The sequence below is a fragment of the Centruroides vittatus genome, unplaced genomic scaffold (genome assembly GCF_030686945.1).
Source record: "Centruroides vittatus isolate TY-2023 unplaced genomic scaffold, ASM3068694v2 scaffold_1015, whole genome shotgun sequence".
Taxonomy (NCBI): domain Eukaryota; kingdom Metazoa; phylum Arthropoda; class Arachnida; order Scorpiones; family Buthidae; genus Centruroides; species Centruroides vittatus.
In genome coordinates, this window is record NW_027122666.1 from 4,504,142 (window position 1) to 4,521,122 (window position 16,981).

The window sequence follows — 16,981 nt, forward strand, 5'->3', positions numbered from 1 at the left end:
TATTTTTTAAAGCTTATATAATCTTTCTTTACTCAAAATAAAAATTGCAGATAATTATATTCAAATTTTTGTATATATTATAATGATATATACAAAAATTGTAATTTTAGGATACCAATCAAGGTGAGGAAGGTTTGCCTTCCCATCCATCTAAATATAATGTTGTAATTTACACCAACGTATATTGTAAGTCCCCCCCCTTTTTCAAACTAGTTATTGTCATACATTGATGTGTTCTAAAAAATTTTTTTGTTTATTTGTTCTAGCACTTAAAAGGGGTTGGAACAAATTAGACCAACCCGAAATGCATATGATGTAGTTTTTAATAAAATCAATTTGCCAACCATATTGCTGTGAGATTAGTCTACCAAAAGTTTTTTGGATTACAGAGACTAAATTCGTAATAATATCTACTGTACAGCAACATTTATATTAATGACATTAAGAAACAAAAGCTGCTTAAATTATGTTCCTTGAAAATGAAAGGCAAGATAAATCAGCAGCAGACACCAAACTGATGACTTTAACATTGAAATGTCAATTATTAAAAATTACAAGGACATTATTTAAATAAAATTTTTGACGTAAATGCTACAGTAGTCGTGGTTACTGCTATAATTTAGGTTTTTTCGATGTGCTGATAAGTTAATACGCTGATAAAAGAAAAATATTAATAAAACTAGTCATCAAACCAGACTTTTAAATCATGAAAGTAAATAATATGCCTGCTATCCTGTGTACAGTACATCAATATTTACTTTGTTTCAATAAATAAAGAGCGTATACAATGTGTCGAGACCTGTTTAGGATTTAAGTTTAGACTCCCTTGAGCATAGACTACAAGGTCATTTAAAGTGTTGACTTTGAAGAGAGTGGTTGATTCTACTGTATTTTCAATTTAAGTGTTATCGTCAATACGGGGAAGCTAGTCTCTAAACATTGGAAGGACCTTTAACATATTTTGCTTACGGGACTAAAATTTGTGCTTATGCAACTGGCTTGGAAAACGGCGAACACTTGTTTCAGTACTTCTATAATTAATTGATTATGTTAGTAAATATTTTCCAATTGAGATTACTTATCTACATTTAAGACCCTGTAAGTTGCCCTCAAAAGTAACTTGTTGAGGATTTTCTTATATTTAAAAATTAAATATTTTTGTACATATTTTGTTGTTCGGCATTACCCTTACATATGGGGTATTACCCTTACATATCGCGTATTTGCAATTATTCCATGATAGGATATGATAGCTTTTATTGAAATTTTATTATTTTTTTAATGTGTGAAGATCTTATCGAAGTTTTGCAGATAATGCTTTCCACAGACTAAGTACACCCTACAGAAATTTCAAAAGGATTTTAAAATAACTGTTGTCAAACAGCGTTTGTAATTTTCTAAAAAATCATATCAAAACAATATTAAAGGTGCTGAATATACCGTAAAACAAAAGGAAAAATATGGCGATCGATGAAAAAAATAATCCCCCCAAGATTTTTACATTTTTGGACTCAGGACACCTTGAAATGTCAAGAAATGCGAAAAATTCGGGAGTAATTTCTGTATGTATGGATATTAGTATGTGTGTATATGTGTCTGGGGGGAAACGATATTGTTCGCACTGTTTGAAGCTTTTGTGCTTTTCGTCGAAAATTTCTAAAATTTTATAGTTTGGTTTGCTTATCAGACGGATTGATGCTATTAAATTTTAGTGGTTAAAGGTAGGTGTATCTCCAGTAAGGTAGACGATTTTACTTCTTATTAGTGTTTACAATTTTTTTTTTGTTCTTTTTTTGTTTTTATTAAAAGTCATCCCTACCCTCAAAACTAAGTTTTTTGTCGTTTTATAATAGTTAAAAATATAAAAAGTTTTTAAAATAAAATATGATAACAGATGGCACTACCAAAATTTCAAATGTTGTCGGGAAAGTTGAACAACTCTTCGCTGGTTCATTGAAATAAAGTTTTCAAAACTTATACTTTATTTATAGATAAAAAAAGATTTTAAATTTATTTTTATGTATTTTCGAATAAATGTCAAAGCTTTCTACAGTAACAAAACTTGTTAACAATGGACAAAATATTGTTTCGTGCAACAAAACATTTGCGATTGTTGAGGACAAGACAATTGTTAATTTCGATGATTCTCAACGAAGTAAAAAGTAAGATGTTTTAAAAATTTTGTTGATTTGTTCTATATTTATTCAGTATTTCAATAGATGTTTCTTTTTTAAATTCTTAATATAATAATTAAATCGGACAAACTCTAATGTAAATATACTTTCTCATTTGGCTCTTACCGCCCTTTGGGTTGTAAGAGGGCCTTTTTAATCATACCTATTGTGGGTTCGACAGGATGGTGAAGACGGGGCCCGACATATCCGAGACAGACCAGCTCTATAGAAATATTCTTGGAGTATTCGTCCGATTTCGATTCCGAATTCTTCAAAGTCGTAGGCAGTTCACTGACAGGCTTCAACTACCCATCAGTCAGGTATACTTGATAAATATTTGATAAAATAATTAATTACTTTAAAAGTTGCAATTTCTAAGATCTATAGAATAAACCAAATTCATACTAAAAGTTAAGATTTAAAATTTTGTATTATTAATTGAATTAATGGAATAAGGCAGACCGCCCGGGCGATCTCTGAAGCGTGAGTACTCCGAGGATAGATTTCAGTGGGAAATTGGCCTGTATTTATGCGTTAGACACGCGAAGAAAATGCAGAAGTCTGGTAGTCAGGGCCAACTACCAATGATCAGTAATCATTGGTTTTGTCCACTCGGTCACTAGTAAACAACTTTGTATCAACTGAACATTGGACAATCCTGAATAATATTTCGAATTTTATTTTAATTTTCTCGATAGGATTTCATTTATTATTAGAAAATTTATTTTTTAACTCCAATCTGATAAAAGTTTCTATCAATAATTGCAGTAATTTTAAATTTTTATTTTTAATCTTATTAAGATAAAATGTATACGTAATATAATTAAACTATTTTAAAGAAAATGGTATTTTATAAGTTGCACAATGCTAATATATAAATTATTTAACGTTTTCATGAACATAAATTAAGTTGAAAAAAACACGTTTAACACTGCCTAGAGATGCAAATAAGCTAATGACGACCGTGTATTGTTAATAGATGTTTTTCCATTCTTTTGAGTTTTTATTCCTCTGATCTTCTGACTTGACCATCCCTCTTGGAATTCGAAGATTATTAATAGATAATTTAAATCAAGTAGTATACAAACACTAACCGGATTTTTAAGGCTGATAGACAGTTATAATCATTTCAGTAACTCTAACTCACCTTGTATGTCTTAATTTTCTGGTAATATATTTTTAATTACATACACTTCTTATTCACACACTTCTTTAATTGCTGGCCCTCGTAAATGAAAATACATTTTAATTACTCAGATTTCTGGATGTTGAATATATTTATCATTCTGAGGACATTTGAGCGTTTCTACTGTGGATCATAGTTACCATTTATAACTTTATCGTTGTAATGAATTAATTGCAGTTATTTAATTATTCAATTATGATTGAATATTCCAGTTGTTATTTTTGCTGAATATCTTAACTTTTAAAACGACTTTAGTTCTTTTAAATTAATGATTTTAAAAACTTGTATAAACTTTATATTTCACAAATACAAAAATTTCACAGTTACATAAAAGCGTTTCCTTGACATTATATTTAATATAAATTATCATTTTCTAAAATTTTCCTGTAAAACACAAAGGAACATTTGCATTTCAAATAACGTAATAGTTTGAAATTTATTGAAAGTATTTCGTAAGTTTAGAATATACCTTAACAGAATATTTTATAACGGTAGAAATATCAGTGGCGAATTATCCTATAGGCAAAAGGCCAATTGACTGGAGTCCCTAGCAACAAGAAACCGCAAATCAATCTTTTACAAAAAAATATTTCTCCCAAAAGATTACACCGAAGAAAAATGTATGAAGTCAACGCTGATTATTAAATGGGGTCTTTAATTCAAATTTGTCTGGGTCCCTTGAAGATATAACGCACTACTGAGAAACATTATATTTTGTATTAGATGTCTGATTATTTAATAATACTTTCTCATAAATATTTTCACCAAATACACAAATATAAGAATTAATCTCCAAGTAAAATTATTATTCATTTCTTTCATACAAAGCAGAACACGCGAAATAGAAATAATTTTGATTACAATCATTTCTAAATAATGTTCAATAATATTATACATTCAGAAATAGAAAAACTTTAACAAAAAATATAGAAAATTAATTAATAATATTAAAAATGATAAACGGATGTAATATGATATAATTAATTATTAATTGATTAACAATAAATAAACAATTAATTAACAATGACTAGGTAAACAATTAAAACTGTATAGTTAAAAAAGACGTTCAATATATCGAGTTTATAAGAAATATTTAATAATTATTTAGGGAAAAACTAAAAGTTTGTAAGACGAAAATTAAAATATAAATTGAGAAAATTAAACTTTCATAATATTCCGGTAAGAGCCTTACTTTCAGATGACAGTGTTACTATCAGGACGTGGTGGGATGGCGAATGGCCTCGCTGTCTCTACAAAATGCCACAGGAGTCCTACGACGGTAACACAACGTGGCGAGATCATGCCGCCACTAAAATAAGCATGAAACTCATTGGACGTAAGTGTAAGTATGGATACGCGGTTAAGAACCTTATTTTCAGATGACGGTGTTACTATCAGGACGTGGTGGGATGGCGAATGGCCTCGCTGTCTCTACAAAATGCCACAGGAGTCCTACGACGGTAACACAACGTGGCGAGATCATGCCGCCACTAAAATAAGCATGAAACTCATTGGACGTAAGTGTAAGTATGGATACTCAGTTAAGAACCTTATTTTCAGATGACGGTGTTACTATCAGGACGTGGTGGGATGGCGAATGGCCTCGCTGTCTCTACAAAATGCCACAGGAGTCCTACGACGGTAACACAACGTGGCGAGATCATGCCGCCACTAAAATAAGCATGAAACTCATTGGACGTAAGTGTAAGTATGGATACTCAGTTAAGAACCTTATTTTCAGATGACGGTGTTACTATCAGGACGTGGTGGGATGGCGAATGGCCTCGCTGTCTCTACAAAATGCCACAGGAGTCCTACGACGGTAACACAACGTGGCGAGATCATGCCGCCACTAAAATAAGCATGAAACTCATTGGACGTAAGTGTAAGTATGGATACTCAGTTAAGAACCTTATTTTCAGATGACGGTGTTACTATCAGGACGTGGTGGGATGGCGAATGGCCTCGCTGTCTCTACAAAATGCCACAGGAGTCCTACGACGGTAACACAACGTGGCGAGATCATGCCGCCACTAAAATAAGCATGAAACTCATTGGACGTAAGTGTAAGTATGGATACTCAGTTAAGAACCTTATTTTCAGATGACGGTGTTACTATCAGGACGTGGTGGGATGGCGAATGGCCTCGCTGTCTCTACAAAATGCCACAGGAGTCCTACGACGGTAACACAACGTGGCGAGATCATGCCGCCACTAAAATAAGCATGAAACTCATTGGACGTAAGTGTAAGTATGGATACTCAGTTAAGAACCTTATTTTCAGATGACGGTGTTACTATCAGGACGTGGTGGGATGGCGAATGGCCTCGCTGTCTCTACAAAATGCCACAGGAGTCCTACGACGGTAACACAACGTGGCGAGATCATGCCGCCACTAAAATAAGCATGAAACTCATTGGACGTAAGTGTAAGTATGGATACTCAGTTAAGAACCTTATTTTCAGATGACGGTGTTACTATCAGGACGTGGTGGGATGGCGAATGGCCTCGCTGTCTCTACAAAATGCCACAGGAGTCCTACGACGGTAACACAACGTGGCGAGATCATGCCGCCACTAAAATAAGCATGAAACTCATTGGACGTAAGTGTAAGTATGGATACGCGGTTAAGAACCTTATTTTCAGATGACGGTGTTACTATCAGGACGTGGTGGGATGGCGAATGGCCTCGCTGTCTCTACAAAATGCCACAGGAGTCCTACGACGGTAACACAACGTGGCGAGATCATGCCGCCACTAAAATAAGCATGAAACTCATTGGACGTAAGTGTAAGTATGGATACGCGGTTAAGAACCTTATTTTCAGATGACGGTGTTACTATCAGGACGTGGTGGGATGGCGAATGGCCTCGCTGTCTCTACAAAATGCCACAGGAGTCCTACGACAGTAACATAACGTGGCGAGATCACGCCGCCACTAAAATAAGCATGAAACCCATCGACTCCATACACTTGTGGTAAATGTCAAAAGTAAGTTCCTTATTTTCAAGCACTTAATTGAAAATTGACATGGTGAAACCCGAGTTTTCCAGAATATAAGGCTATCTCAGAAACTGACGGCCAGGTTACGGATTTACCGAACCAAATGCCAAGCGACTGCTTTATAACAGTTAAGCAGTGAAAGAAATGTTCAAATTGGACTATTGTTGTTATTTTGTAAAAGTTTTCCCGTTTGAAAGTAAATATAGATCTATTGTTATTACTGTTAGTAAACATATGTTGATAATTAAATTGATAAAATCTTATGGAAATAATGAAACTTCCTCTACCAATTTGACATTCTGATGTGGTCTCTATGTCTCATTCTATAGGAAATATATACTGTATAAGTTTACAGTACGTGTGAAGGTACGATGCGCTGTAGTATTTACTATTTAATATAACAATTCCTATATTAAACGCGCTCGTGTTTTAAAAAAATAAATAGACTATACACATATCCTTTCTCCATAGAAAGCTATAGTGTAACCATGGTTTCAACTTTCAACTTTAAATGTATAAATTTAAACGATGTACAGAATATCAATATTCGAGATTAGCGTGCAATTAAAGCAACGAACTTTTAACTTGCAATATTTTTACCGGAAAAAAATAGCAAAATGTTTTGTTTTGGCATTCAAATGACATCAAATTAGCAACCAATGAGAATCGTTTCTTCCGTATGAGACGACCTTATATTCTAGGACTTTGGGCGAGATCATGCTGCACTTTTGAAATAAACACGCAAGGATTTTGGAGTTATACAGTACGTAGGTATTAATTTTCAGATAAGAACTTTTTTCAGGTAATTGTGATACTATCAGGATGTGGTGGGATAGCGAAGTGGCGACGCTATTTCTAGAAAATGCCACAAAAATCCTAAGACGGTACCACAATATGGCGAGTACGTGCCGCCATTAAATAAGCACGCGCCTCTCGGTCATTCTGGGCACTGCCAGGTGCCACCGAGCGCGTCCACGGGTTGCGGATAGTGGAACGACCTCGAAAGAGGTTAGCTGCGAAATAAGCAAATGTAACATACATTCGACGAATAAGCAGTCGCGGACAACTGGCAATAATGATAAAAGAATTGATTTTCTTTCAAAATAGCTATTTACCAACAATTAATTTTATGTCGAGTAGTTTTGGACGGTCAGCCGGATGGCGAGCAGCGATTAAGGTGGCAGCGGGATGGCAAGGACTTAGAACTCCTTGAAATGTTGACTACGAACAACTAAATAACAGGGAAAAGAAAAGCCAAGTGATCGTCGTAAGCACTATATTGTGTTCGTAGTCAACAAGAATCAAGCGCGACACGGTTTCGAGTCATTAAACTCCTTGAAATGTCGAGAAATGCAAAATAATTCGGGGGTAATTTCTATATGTATGAATGTGTGTGGGGAGCACGATTTTGTTCACCCTCTTTGAAGCTTAATAACTCCCGTGTTTTATGTCAAAACTTTCTGAAATTTTACAGGGCGGTTTGTAGAGAGTTTGATACTATTAAATTTTGGTGGTTAAAGGTCGAGGTGGTGGGGAGACAACGGAGGGGCCGTGTGTATCTCCAGTAGGGTTGGATATAATGACGATTTTACTGGTTATTAGCATTTACAAGTTTTTATAAAACACATCCCTCAAAATTAAGGTTTTTGTCATTTTATATTAAAGTTAAAAATATAAAAAGATTTTATATAAAATATGCTAACAGATTGCTTCAAAAAATTTTTAAATGTTGCCGGGAAAGTTGAGCAACTTGTTGCTGGTTATTTATACTGTATATCATTTATTGAAAAAAAGCAAAAATGTTCGAAAAATTACACCTACTTGATAACTACAAAGTAGACGAATCTCTGTATCGATTTTTATTAATCGCTTAGATCAGTGGTTTTCAAAGCGGGTGCCGCAAGTACGCCACAAGGGTGCCGCGAAATTTTTAAATAATTAAATTAAAATTACTTAAAATAATGGAATTAAAGTATTAAATTAAATAAATAATTAAAACAATTATAAAAAATGAATATTGGTTTTTTCTACCAATCTTGTTACATCGCCACTTGTCTCAATGACTCGGTAATTGGCGATACGTAAATACTATTTTAAAAAAAACTAACTAGTTACTATTTGTCTGTTCTTCTGTTCCTGCAGCGAGTAGAAGTGCAATATAAATGCGTTGAATGCAGTAAGTAGTTGTTTTTATTATTGTTATATGTTCAGACAATAACGAGAAAGCATCATATACAAATATTTTTCTTCTTTACAACAAGAACAAATAAATTATTAACTTGTAATTAAATTTTATAATAAAATATTGAAGTGAATTATGTCGTTCAATATTATGAATAATTTTTTTCATTAAAAAAAGAAAACGTGAAGATTCTAATGATCAAGAAGTGGTTACTGGTAGCAAAGCTAAGGAATCAATTAGCACTAGTAGATAATCAAAAATTCAGAGCTCATTTTATCACCAGATACCTTTATAATAATAACTTTTGTTTTGAATATTTTTGTGTTGTTTGGAAATAAACTTACTTTAAAAAACTTTTATTTTTTTCAAAGACTTTTCATTTTTCATATCTTTACTAACCGTAAAAAAACAAATAATAATAATAATAGGGGTGCCGTGAATTTTATTTAATAATTTCAGTGTGCCACCAGACAAAAAAGTTTGAGAAACACTGGCTTAGATCATAAATAATATTATAAATACAAGAATATCAAATATATTTCCTACTCCTTGAAGTAGCTAGTAAATCGCCTTTGTAACTCGACCTTCGAACTCTCACCTTCGTCCGACCTTTCCGTTCATCACAAGTTTTATTTTTGTTCGTCTCTACTTCTGCCAGGTCGTTTTTTGATTAATCAATGTATAAGTGTTTACGATTTTCGTAATTTTTATGTGATATTCAAAGTGTTCTGTCCAATCCATTTTCTATTTCGAATTCAATTAAAATGAGATTTTACACAGTTCTTCCTATTTGGCTTCTACATATATTTTTTAAATAAATCAGCAACTTGATGTGCCCTACTCGACCTTGTTATCATGATTAGAAATTATATATGAATTTAATTATAAATTAAATATATTTGTATATTATACTTTTGTATTTTGTATTTTATAATTATATATTTTAAATTAATATACAAATACGTTATTATGAATTATTTACGTTTTCAAAGTAATCTTTTATTCGTTGCTATATTTAATTTTAAATGACAAATTTGTACTGAAAATTCCAATAAGAACCATTAATTGCAGTGACAAGCATTGAGTTTTTTGTTTAGCAAATAATTTCAGTGTATTGAATAAATTGAATAGTTACGAATATCCAGTTTTATTCTCTGATTGCTATTCTGTCAAGCAATTCTGGAAATCAAAAAACTACCACAAAATGGGTGTCGCCTTGATGTGGCTTTGTGGCTTAAGCAGGTAAACAATAAAAACTTATGATTCTATTACAAGAAAAACTATTGATACCATTTGAGACAAACATGTGTAGAAAATGAAAACATTTTACATAAAATTTTGCTTCTAGTAGTAATATTATAAAAACACATGCAAAAAATTAAAAAAACATACTCACACACACACACAACTAATGTTTATGTAATTGTGCAACGTTCACAAATGTAGGCTTTGCTATTGAAGCGATCCCATCTCCTGCATTCAGAATGGATCCAATAGTTTATCATAGCAAACATTTCGTGATTAACTGGTTTGACCTTCAATTGTTCCTATTGCTAAAACATTATAAATTAATTTACGCATCAACAATGCTCATGTCTTAATACCAAAGAGTATAGGCCTAAATAAATAAAAAAAACATGAGTGATGAACACTTATTCGACAAAGCAGACACAACCTTCTTATAACATATTAAAAAGCCCAAAATTTGGATTCACCACGACACAAATTCCGAATGGCGCCAAAACACGTCGCATGCTTAGCATATTATTTTACCTAGTACTAAATGATATCATTAGTAAGACTATATTTGACTACGAGGTAAATTCAAAACGCCCTGTTAGGCATTAACTCAATGTTCATCACTTCTCCAGTCTATCCTATAGTGACATCTTTTCCCAACTTACCTTATATAATAATAATAATAATAGTAATAATGTATGTACTGTATGTATATATTTATTTATTTACCAACCGATTTAGTGCAAAATATACAATAAAATTTCTTTTACCTCTGTCCTTACTCATAAATTTCTGTTAATATCCTGTCTACTTGAACCTTGTTTATTAATACAACTTATTAGACTGGTGTAGTTTCCGATTAGCAAATAGAGGAGAACTTTGTCAAAAGTCAAAACAAAACTATACAGAAACTGCACTAGTATAATAAACAAGGTCCAAGTAGACAGAATATAAACAGAAATGTATACAATAAAAGATTAATTTAAAGTCATGAGCAAATTATGTTTCTAAATCATATAGTGCATTGATAATTCAAGGACTCATCACACAGGAACGGTCTTCAATTAGATGGATAAATGAAATCCTTGAGATAGTCATTCTGCAAGATGCATTTCGGGTCTAGACTGCTCTTCAGTTGCAGACTATACAAAAAGTTGACGCTGATTCTGAGTAAAATCAAAATAAAAATTTTTTAAAAGTGTTTAAAACAATGTAAAAGATAATATTATAAACTAATTAATTAAAATAAAATAAATTTAACTAAAAGGGGGGTTACCTGGGGATACTATTACTTAATTATTATTAATTATTTTATAAAATTATCCGAACAACAAAAAGAGTTGTAAAACTATTGAATAAAATTACAACTCTGTTATTTGGATAACTTTATAAAATAATTAATTATAATTCAATTATTATCCCTTTATGTCCTTTAATAATCTAAAGCCGAATTTCTGGAAAATTCGAAAACGCAAAGAATGGGAAATACAGTTGAAGAAATAATAAACTTAAAAACAGAAATATCAGGTGAACTAAAAAAAAAAAAAAATATTATTTCTGATCTGTAAGACTAAATATCTGCATCCATAATTTTCCAGTATAATAAGTCCTGTTAATTGATAAATGTACTAGTATACAAAGATAAATTTAAGCTAAATTATTTATAATTAAGTGACAGTATCCTTAGATAACCCCCTTTTTAGTTAAAATATTTTATTTTGTTTTATTTTAATTAATTTATTTTATTAACTCAGCATGTGATTTAACATTATCAATTTTACTCTTACAATTATATTATCTTTTACATTATTTTAAACACTTTTATTAAAATGTTCCTTTTGGTTTTACTCAGGATCAGCGTCAACTTTTTCTATAGTCTGCAACTGAAGAGAGTCTAGACTCGAAATGCATCTTGCAGAATGACTATCTCAAGGATTTGATTTGTCCATCAAAATGAAGACTGTATGATAACTCCTTGAATTATCAATGTACTAAATAATTTAGAAACACAACATTTACAGGACAAGAAGTTTCAAGTTAATGAGCAAATTGATTCATAAAATTATAATCTTAAAAAATAACGACCCCAAGACCGATTATAGCCAGTTACAAGTCATTAGAAAACGTGTTTTTAGTGACGTAAATATTATTATCAATGAAGTAATTTTTCTAATTTCATTAGAAAACGTTCTTAGTAATATAATGTGACAGACCTAGGGGCTCTTGGTCTGTGACACTAGTAGCATAGTTGTTTTATTATACCGTATAAGGGAAGCATTCCCACAATACATTAAATTTTTAAAGTATAATTTTAGCATATTAAATTTAAATATGAACCTAAAATATTATTATTATATTTCGAAAGTTGTACCGACTACTGCCACCTATCGCCTTTTTTGACTTTAACAATTAAAATAGTTGATTCGTTGAACCTGTCGTCCACATTAAACGTCGCTTTAATTTTATTTAAAATAATAACGCCGCGCTATTATTTGGGTGTCTACCGTAACTATTAGTTGATCATGGAGATAATAAACTTTTATATAAATGGGTTTATCTCATTATTAAAATAAAGGTGTCTATAGTTAAAGTATTCTATTTTAGACTACTTTGGAGACAAAAATATTACATATAAACGTACCTAAAAGTTTTGTCAATCTATCTCGACACGGGATAACTATGAACAGTATTTCAAATATAGTACAATTTTCGCCGTTAGGGTTCTATAAAGGCGCCACTGTTGCAGCAGACATCTTAACGTTGAGATAGTTATCTAGATATTCACATTTTGCACATAGTAGTAAAAATTTTTTCATAATTCGTAACCCGAAACCGAAAACAAAACAAAAATGGCTCTAAAACATAACAATATGTCGTAAAGAATGACGCTCTCTGTTACTTATTTTAATTAATAATAAAACGCATCGCAAGATGGCGCCAGCAAGCTGGCTTGAACAAAGTCCTAGATAAGAGTAATGACACGCTTTTCTGTGTTTTTAATTGTATCCATAATTAAAGGTTCGCATCGAATAACGTTGAAAGCGCCAAAGTAGCGTTTCCAGAAAAAATGCGAAAAACCGTAAAACCCCTAAATTGAAGTGGATCTGTTGAAACAATGACTGATTTCAGTTAAAGGTGTAGAACGACGTTGCTTCAAAAATTGAATAATTTTCATCACTTTAGAAAACGACAATAAAGTATTCTGTGTAATGAAAAAGTTGCACGTGCACGTGTTGTGTGCAACGTTTTTCTACTTGAAGTTTTAAGAGTTTAATATACTGCATTTTGGTTTTAAAGCGAGGTTCTGTCCTTAAAGTACAGTACATATTTCTCTCGTAACTGATGTCTATTTCCTTATTTATGACACAGAGTTTTAAAAGCTGCATGTTTTGGTGCACTTAAATAGTAAATACAGTCAAACCTGTTTTTATGCGCTCTTTTTATGTGCGATTTTTATTTGTGCGATTTTTTTAATGCGAATTTTTAATTTGTGCGGTATAGTTGGCGACTAGTCTCGTGCGATTCGTCATGTCTCACGTTGACTTATTATAGCTAAATAAACTTATTATAGCATAAATGCACTTATTATAGTAATATTATTGCATGAATATGCGAAAAATGAAATTATTTACTTTTTAAGTCAACAAAACACCACCTGGACAAAAATATGTAAAACAGACGATAGACCAGACGATGCAGTCAAGTGCTGACATCTGTTGTCAATAAATTCTATTTCGTACGGTTTTGAGTTATTTTCTATGTGAGACTTTTTTTATGCGGTCCCTGTTGACCGCATAAAAAAATTATTTTTTTAATTGTGTTGCGAAAACTATTTTTTACAGCCATTCGTGAAGTTTCGTGCGATTTTTTTAATGCGTTTTTTTTTAATGCGGTCCCTATCCACCGCATAAAAACAGGTTTGACTGTACACTATAAAGTTAGTGCTTAATATGCCAACTAAATAAAAATAAAGATGAAAATTGCCATGTGTCTTGAAAATACACTATAAAGTTAGTGCTTAATATGGCTAATTAATTAATTATTATTATATTGAACCCGTTTTACAGGACAACATTATTTATTATTTTGGTAATAATACCGATTGGTCGAATTCCGATTAATGGAATATCTATTTTTTAATCAAATATTCTTATAACATATTTCAAAAATGTTTACATATTCCTCTTTAATCGCTATTATATCATTTATCTAATTGAATGAAGATTTTACTTGTTGGCACTTACAGTTTTTTTTTTGGTTTGTTTGTTTTTTATAAAATTCATCTCTACCCTCAAAATTAAGCTTTTTGTCACTTTTTATAATAATAATTAATAACATAAATTAAGTTTTAAAAATAAAATCTCTTAACAGATATTTCAACCAACAATTTTAAATTTTTTGCCGGAAAAGTTACGCAATTCATTGCAGGACTTTTTTATTACTATTATTTTTCTGCCCCAGGGAATTCTAATCAGTGTTAACAACTTATTCGAGTAAAGTTTATCAATTTGAATAAAATATAAATTAAAGTTTAATTCATGCTCATTCAGACTACTATGAGTTAATTATGATAAACTGTAAAAGTTAATTATACTTATTTAAATAAATAATTGATTAAAACTTATTTAAAATAATTTTCTTCCAGGAAAATATTTATCATTATTGAAAATGTTTCCAATTCTTAAAATACAACCAATCAATATTATCTTTATATTTATCAAAAATAAATAATATAAATTAATGCATGCATGTATAAAAACAAGTTAACCTTAAAAATACACATAAACTATATTAAAAAGAATACGTAAATTGTATAAAAATATTATTAGTTATTAATAAACAATAATTTTGAACAATATCGTACGATTCTAGATTATAATTTATAAATTATAATTATAATATAAATTTTGACAAATATTAAAATGTATATGGAAATATATTTTTTCTCTAATTTGCATAAAAATTATCTATCATATGTCAATAATAAATACTACATTTCAAGAACATGTAATTATCGATAAATTTTTTGATTTAATTAACCTACTTTCTGTTATATATATAAATAAGGAAAAGTAATATTAATAAATTAAATTTCTATTATAAACGTATAAAGTAGTTCTTCGTAGAGTAGAGAACTTTTATATTGAAATGAATTATTTGACCATTATATTAAATATATCTCTTCTTTGCTGCTCAATATGTTGTGTCTCAGGTTCTCAAGAGTGCTCGTCATTTTTTCTTGATCGTTATTGTGGTAAGTTAACTATTTTCACACGTTAAAATTTATTATAACAAAGATTATATGATCGTTATACATATATAAAGTTAATACGCTATAATTAATTTTAGCATTAAAGGATAAGCGATCTGCAGTGGAATGTGGAAGAAGATTTAATATCTCCAGAGTAAATAGATACTTTGTCGTTAAATTTTAAAGATATTCAAACATTCTTTAAATAAATAGAAAATTAATTATTTTTCATTCAGCCGTTTGAAGTTTTTGAAAATTGTTACGATTCAAATAATCCGGGTGAAAAACGTTTGGGAAGAGAAGAAAAACTCGAAAGATTGTGTAAAGTTCTTGATCATGACGTAAATATTTTTGTTAATAAAATATCTATAAGAAATCAGTACAATTATAGCTGAAAGCAAAACGATTCTGTATATAATATTATGAGCATACGTACTTTATAAATTTTATGTTTATTGCATTTATTTCAGTTTAATAGTTTTCTTGCTTTTCTTTTTGCATTTTAATAAAATTTGAAAAATATTATGTTTTAGATATATAATGCTGTGAAACAATGTTACCAAACATCAGCATACATTGACTTGAAACAAACTAAAACAGTATTTAAAATAACTGAGGTAAAAACTGTTTAAATTCAAAAATATTATGTATATATAGTACTACTATATAATATATGCCGTGTACTTCTTCAAATATTTAAAATATTTTATACAATAATATGAAGTTAATTAATTAATTTTTATTTTTTTAGATTTGTATTTCTCGTGTTGAAAGGAAAGAAAGAAAAGTAATTTTATTTTTTAAAATACATTTATAACTAACATTTTAAAATAATTCGTTATATTGATAATAGCTATTAAACAATATATCTACGATATTTAAATTTATTAAATATTTAATTAAATATATATTAAATGAATAAAAATATTTAATTTGTACTTTATTTATGTAGATTAAATTTAAAATTTATAAAAATACAATTAATTGATAGAAATTTATTTATTTTTTATTTTTGTTAAAAGATGAAGAAATTTTTATTTAGATTCATACACAATAAAAATTCATTTTTATCACTAAATATGATTTGTTTTACCATTCAAGTACTGTGGCCTTGGAGGACTTTTTAATCTTCTTCACCATCTTCATCATCATCACTATCCAACGTTTTTTAAACGAATATATTTTAGAATTTAATTACAAAAACCTTTTAATAAATTAGATTTTTTCAAATTGCTAATTTTAAGTTTTATCATATTTAATTAAAATAATTTGATTAATTAAAATTAAAATACATTTAATGAAATTTAAATTTGTATATTACGTAAATCAATTATATTTTTAAAATAATTTTAAAATTCTGATTTAATCTAGTATATATATATGTAATTATTAAGTGTTTTCTTACAAAATTGATATCAATCAGTAATTGCATAATCAAAAAAGATTTATGTAATTCCTTATATTTATGATATAATATGATTAATTATACCGAATTGATCTTAAAGTCTAAACTTCAAAATTTTTAAACCTAAAACTTGAAATAATAATCTTTCATATATAAATTTAAAAATTTTCGAAAATATGGACAAAACTGGAAAGTAATTTTTAGAAACTTTGTAATGGCTTTATTAAGGGAATAGTTGCGAGAAGCATCAGTTTAGAAAAGTCAAATTTGACACATTTTTCCCTCTTGTATTTTAAAATGAATTTAGACTCGAAAATTGTCGATATAGGGAAAATTACATTAAATAAACTTTAAAATGATACATTAAGATGATGGGATGCTTTTAAAGACAATTCTCAATGGTCTTCGCAGACACTTGATCCCACGACACTGTCATAAGATATAGTGCATCATATAGAAATATTCTTTTAGCAGTAGTAGTCGAACCAGTTCGTCTAATCCTCCTAAAATTCTTCCATATATTTCCTTTCTGAAGTATGCC

The 16,981-nt window shown here is 29.9% G+C and overlaps 1 long non-coding RNA gene across 1 annotated transcript; it reads left to right on the top strand.

Annotated features, from left to right (window-relative positions):
* Positions 1-15,052: 15,052 nt before the first annotated feature.
* Positions 15,053-16,230, top strand: LOC136986339 (uncharacterized). The gene is made up of 5 exons (XR_010882461.1): positions 15,053-15,189; positions 15,272-15,376; positions 15,569-15,652; positions 15,787-15,822; positions 16,137-16,230. It is a non-coding gene; the product is annotated as an uncharacterized lncRNA (long non-coding RNA).
* The last annotated feature ends 751 nt before the right edge of the window (positions 16,231-16,981 follow it).